Raw genomic sequence first — 6,000 nt, forward strand, 5'->3', positions numbered from 1 at the left:
TAGGGCTGTAAGGCCTGCTAGAGGGGTAACTTACCTATGCCGCAGGCAGTGTGAGGTTGGCATGGCACTCTGACGGGAGTGCCATGTCGACTTATTCATTTTCTCTCCACCAGCACACACAAGCTGCGAGGCAGTGTGCATGTGCTGAGTGAGGGCTCCCCAGTGTGGCATAAGACATGCTGCAGCCCTAAGAGGCCTTCCCTGGCATCAGGGCCCTTGGTACTAGGGGTCCCAGTTACAAGGGACTTATCTGAGTGCCAGGGCTGTGCCAATTGTGGAAGAAAAGGTACAGTTTAGGGAAAGAACACTGTTCTGGAACCTGAATATCAGGGTCTCGGCACACTTTTAATCATAACTTAGCATCCGCTAAGGCAAAAAGTCAGGGGGTAACCATGCCAAGGAGGCATTTCCTTACAGTCAGTCTCATTGTCGGGCATATAGTCTTGTCTAAAGTGATTGGTACCTAGAGCCTCTGAGTAAGTTGCAACATGTCTTCAAGTAGGATCTGGCATCACTCTGAGTGTTGTCTCCACACAAGTAGGATATCATCAAGATAGTGCATCTTTCCCCCTGCTGGATGCCACTCATTCAGTGTCCACTCTAGGAACATCTTAAAGTAAGAGCATGAAATAGAGCAGCCCATGGACAGGCAGTTACTAAAATAAAATTGGCCCTCAAACTGGAAGCCCTACAAGTGAATGCTTTTGGGGTGGAAGGGTAGAAATCAAAAGGCGATGTCTGCTTTAGCCATTAATGCAAATTTTCCTCAATAACTCTCTTGTTTCATTAAAGGTTACGTACGTCATTGATTGAATCACCCTCTGGTGTAAGAGGTGGAGTATCAGTCTTAACCTCCCTGTTTTTTTCTTTGGGAAAATCTCTCATGGGGATACTATGAAACTGGGCCTCAGTGAATCCTAGATTGGGGCTTCGATGTGACCTAAGTACAGTTCCTTCCAGCGTTTCACCTTCTGAATATTCCGCAACTGATTTCTGTATGGCTTTGTGAAATAAACAGCTGTGAGATGTTAAGTAACTTTCTCAGTATAGCTGTCATTCTTTGTGTGTCGGGCCCTAAGTAATCCTCATGCAGCTTCACCCCACCCTCTCTGCACTGCATTATCCATTGTCCTTTCTTACTCCCTTCATGTTGGTGCTTCACACCAATAGTTGTATAAGCTAAATACATATGACATCTGCTATCATGTGCAGGCTGCCAGTGTGAAACACAGCAAGGACAACTGAGTCTCCCAACCTTCCAAGGGTAGTTAAATTCATTATACAAAAAAAGCGTATGAGTAACTGTTAGAAACAGAGTCTTTGGTTGGCAGTCAGGTTACCCCATGTCCAAGCAAGGACGCTCACTCTAGTCAGGGCAAAGAAGAAACACACCTGGTTAACTCCCACTCACTCCCTTGGTAGCTTGGCACGAGCAGGCAGGCTTAACTCAGAAACAATGTGTAAAGTATTTGTACCAACACACACAGTAATACAGTGAAACCCTACAAAAGGGATACCACACCTATTTAGAAAACTAAGCAATATTTATTCAAATCAAACAAGACCAAAACAACAAAAATCTAACATACACAAGTCAAGATATGAATTTTCTAAAGAATAGAAAACAATGGAAATGTTGATTTTACACAAAGTACCTGGTTTGTGTAAAAAATAAAGCTGCACAGGCGAGCGTGTGTCAGAAAGTCAGTGATACATTGATTCCTTATTTGTAAGTGAGGCTGTGCATCGTTTCTTCTCCAGTCAGGTCAGCAATGTGTTGTTTTTCTTCCTCGCAAGAGAGCGATGTGTCGATTTCCGGGGCACTTAGGGTCCACGCATGGTCAGGATGATTTTGATGCTCAGGGACCATGCGTGAGGAATCTGGTCGTACAGTGTTAGAAAACTGCATTGAGTGGGGTTTGCGTCATTATCAGCAGCCGCAAGCGGGTGTTGCGCATCATTTCTCCAGCCACTATGCGTCCATCTCTCATCCGCGATGCAGGCAGACTGTCAATTTCAACCACGAAGCTGGTGGTGCATCATTTATCAGCTGCCCTGCAGATGGTGTGTTAAAAATTTCCCAGCTCTGCGTTCTGTGCATGGATTTCAGCTTTTGTTTTGCCAACTTCACCTTTCAAGGACCCAAGAATGGATAGGACACCACTTGGCAGGACAGGAGTCTCAATAGAGAATCCAGGTGCTGGCAGAGGAAGTCTTTGATGGCCCTGAGACTTCAAAACAGGAAGCAAGCTCAGTTCAAGCCCTTGGAGAGTCCTATCAAGCAGGAATGCACAACAAAGTCCAGTCTTTGTCCCCTTTCACAGGCAGAAGTAGGAACTGCAGGATAGCCCAAAAAAGCACAGTCATAGGCAGGGGCAGCACTTCTTCTCAACTCTTCAGCTCTTCTCCTTGGCAGAGCTTCCTCTTGAATCCAACAGTGATCTTGAAGAAATCTTAAGTCTGCTGTTTTGGGTCCACTACTTATACCTCTTTCTGCCTTTGAACAAGGCAAACTTCAAAGGAAAGTCTCTGCTGTTCACAAGATCCTGCCTTGCCCAGGCCAGGCCCCAGACACACACCAGGGGGTTGGATACTGCAGTGTGAGAGTGCAGGCATAGCCCATTCAGGTGTAAGTGGCCACTCCTCCCTCCACTCTAGCACAGATGGCTCATAAGGATATGCAGGCTACACCCCAGCACCCTTTGTCTCACTGTCTAGAGGGGATTCACAAACAGCTCAACTGTCAAACTGACCCAGACAGGGAATCCACAAACAGGCAGAGTCACAAAATGGTGAAAGCAAGAAAATGCCCACTCTCTAAAAGTGGCATTTTCAAACTGACAATTTAAAAAACAACTTTACATAAAAATGTATTTTTAAATTGCGAAAACAGAGACATCAAACTCCATATTTCCATCTGCTCTCAAAGGGAACCTGCACTTGAAAGATATTTAAAGGCAGCACCCATGTTAACCTATGAGAGAGATAGGTTTTGTAACAGTAAAAAACTAATTTGGCAGTATTTCACTGTTAGGACATGTAAAATACATCAGTACATGTCCCACCTTTTTACTGCACCCTGACGATGGGGCTACCTAGGGCCTACCTAGGGGTGTCTTACATGTACAAAAATGAAAGGGTTGGGCATGGCAAGTGGGTACACTTTCCAGGTCAGATTGGCAGTGCAAGAGTGCACACACAGACACCGCAGTGATAGGTCTGAGACATGTTTAGAGGACCACTAATGTGGGTGGCACAATCAGTGCTGCAGGCCCACTAGTAGCATTTGATATACAGGCCTTGTGCACCTCTAGTGCACAGGGCCTCTAGGGACTTACTAGTAAATCACATATGCCAATCATAGATAAACCAATCAACAATGCAATTTATACAGACAGCATATGCACTTTAGCACTGGTTAGCAGTGGTAAAGTGACCAGAGTACTAAAGCCAACAAAAATGTAATAAAGCCAACAAAAATTGGTCACAAAAAAGGAGGAAAGAGAAAAAAAATAGATTGGGTATGACCCTGCAAAAAGTGCCAGGTCCAAAAGTAACACCTGTTATTGACAGCATAAAGACGTTCATGGGAAGTACACAATATTATTTTCTAATGTTGTCTTCAGTTGAGCATTAGGAAAAACATACATTTTGTGTTCTGACCTGTACTGTTTCTGGTCAGAATGAAAGAAATAATCTCTGTATGTAAATCTTTATATTAGATAGGGTCGAGCCTCTTAGCATATTGTGAGGAATGCAGAAAATATAAGGATATCTTGAGTGTGTGGCACATCCAGGTCACAAAAGAATCCTATCACCTCTGAAGTTCTCCAGGGTTCCATACTCCTGTCATATTCAACATTTACATGGAGCAGCTTGGTGCTCTACTCACAGATGACAGCATTAAGATTGACTAATAGGCTGATGATACCCAATTCATCTTGATAGTATTCTCTGCTTCAGACATCCGGGCCCTCATTTATACTTTTTGGTGCAAAACTGCACTAACACAGTTTTGCACCAAAACGTTTAGCACCGGCATGCACCATTTCTGTGCACCAGACGGGCACCATATTTATGGAATGGTGCAAGCCGGTGCAAATGGTAGGCTAGCGTAAAAAAATATGACATTAGTCGGGTGGGGCTTGCGGTATGGAAGAAGGGGGGTTTGCACCAAAAAATGACGTTGGGCAGGTTAGAGTAAATAAAAATTACTCTAACCTGTCTAGAGTCATTTTCTTATGTAAAACCATCCATACCACATGACTCCTGTCTTAAAAAAGACAGGAGTCATGTCCACCATCCCAATGGCCGGCACAGGGGACCAGGGTCCCATGGGCATGGTCATTGCACCCAGTGCCACGTAGGGGGGGCCCATTTCAGGGCCCCCAATGGCACTGAAAAAAAAATACTTACCTATACTTACCTGGGATGGGGTCCCCCATCCTCTGCTGTCCCTCTGCTGTTGGTATGGGTGTCCCTGGGGGCTGAGGAGGGCATCTGTGGGTTTATTCCATGGAAACCTGGAAACCCGCAGATGGAAATAGGCCTGCAGGTCCCCTAACGCCTGCCCTGAGCCAGGCCTTAAAAGATGACCCCTCCTCCCCCCATGCGTGATTATAAATAAAGAGGATAAATAAGGCGCTAGGACCTTAGAGTAATTTTTTGCCTGGGAACATCTACCTTGCATCTCATTGACACAAGGTAGTTTTCTGCCACAAACACAGTATAAATATGCCCCCCAGTGCCTCAAACCCTGCTTGTGCGCTATCTGGATGTACAGCATCTACTTGAAGCTTTACTCAACCAAGACATATTTTTGTTGGGAGTTTATTCCAGGCCTGATTCGCCTCTTCTTTTAGCCATCATTCTCAGACAACACGTGTTTTGTCATCTTGGGGTGCCCGTATGACTTTACTAGGATGCAAAATAACAGAGAACATCTGCCATTGTAGTACAACATATAGTATTCACATGTAATTCCACCACCAATCCTCTGTTGTCGTCGGTAACCTTATAACATCATGAAAGTGTTCTAGTAGAAAACCATGCACAATTTCGAGGTAAAAACCAATTCCAAAACAATCCACATGAATAACATCCCCATAACAAAAGAGATCTTCAGTTTTCCATACCATATGTATCCATTTGTTGTAATAATAACTTAAACCATGAGTAACCATGGTGGGAATATATGCCCTCATTACAACTTTGGCAGTAACTGCCGACCTACCACCACAGTGACGGCCGGCAACATACCGTCGCCGTGGCTACCATTCGCCCACCCGCATTATGATCCTTGATGGAATTCCACGAGAAGGCTGGTGGAAAACCGTCGACGGTCATGGCGGTGTACGGCGGTAAGGTGGCGCTGCTGTCAGCAGCAGCCCCACGCCAGCAAAACACCGCTGATCATATCATGAGCAATGATACAGCCTGCCAGTGTTTTGCTGGTGGACGCTGCTGCTGACAGCAGCGCTGCGCTCCTTCTCCTGCTGGAGGACCCCCTGCAAGCAGATAAGTCGGGTTCTCAGGCAGGAGAGGGGGTTTGGGGGTAGTGTGTGCGCGTGTGAGGGTGTTGTGTGTGTGGGGGTGTGTTTGTCTGTTTTTGTATGCATGCATTCGGGTGTGAGTCACGTTGAATGCATGCATGAATGACTGAATGTGAGTGTATGTTGTGTGTTGTGAATGCATGTGTGCGACAGCGTATGTTGGTGTGTGTTGCGGTGTGTGAGTTTGTATGTGTGCATGCGTGGGTGGATGTGGGTATGCGTGTGTATGATTGTGTATGTGTGTGTGTGTGGGTGTGTTAATGTGGGGGGCAGGAGAGGGAGGGGGGGTTTGGGGGAGGACTCTGGGAAGGGGAGGGGGTGGGTTAGACCCCTATTAGTGCCAGAGAAGGAATTCCCTGGCACTGATAGTGCCTCTCGCCATGGTTTTTGTGGTGGTACGCTTCTTATGAAAAAACCATGGCGGTAGGTGGGGTCATAATCCCGAGGG

Source organism: Pleurodeles waltl, chromosome 2_2 (genome assembly GCF_031143425.1).
Source record: "Pleurodeles waltl isolate 20211129_DDA chromosome 2_2, aPleWal1.hap1.20221129, whole genome shotgun sequence".
Lineage (NCBI taxonomy): Eukaryota > Metazoa > Chordata > Amphibia > Caudata > Salamandridae > Pleurodeles > Pleurodeles waltl.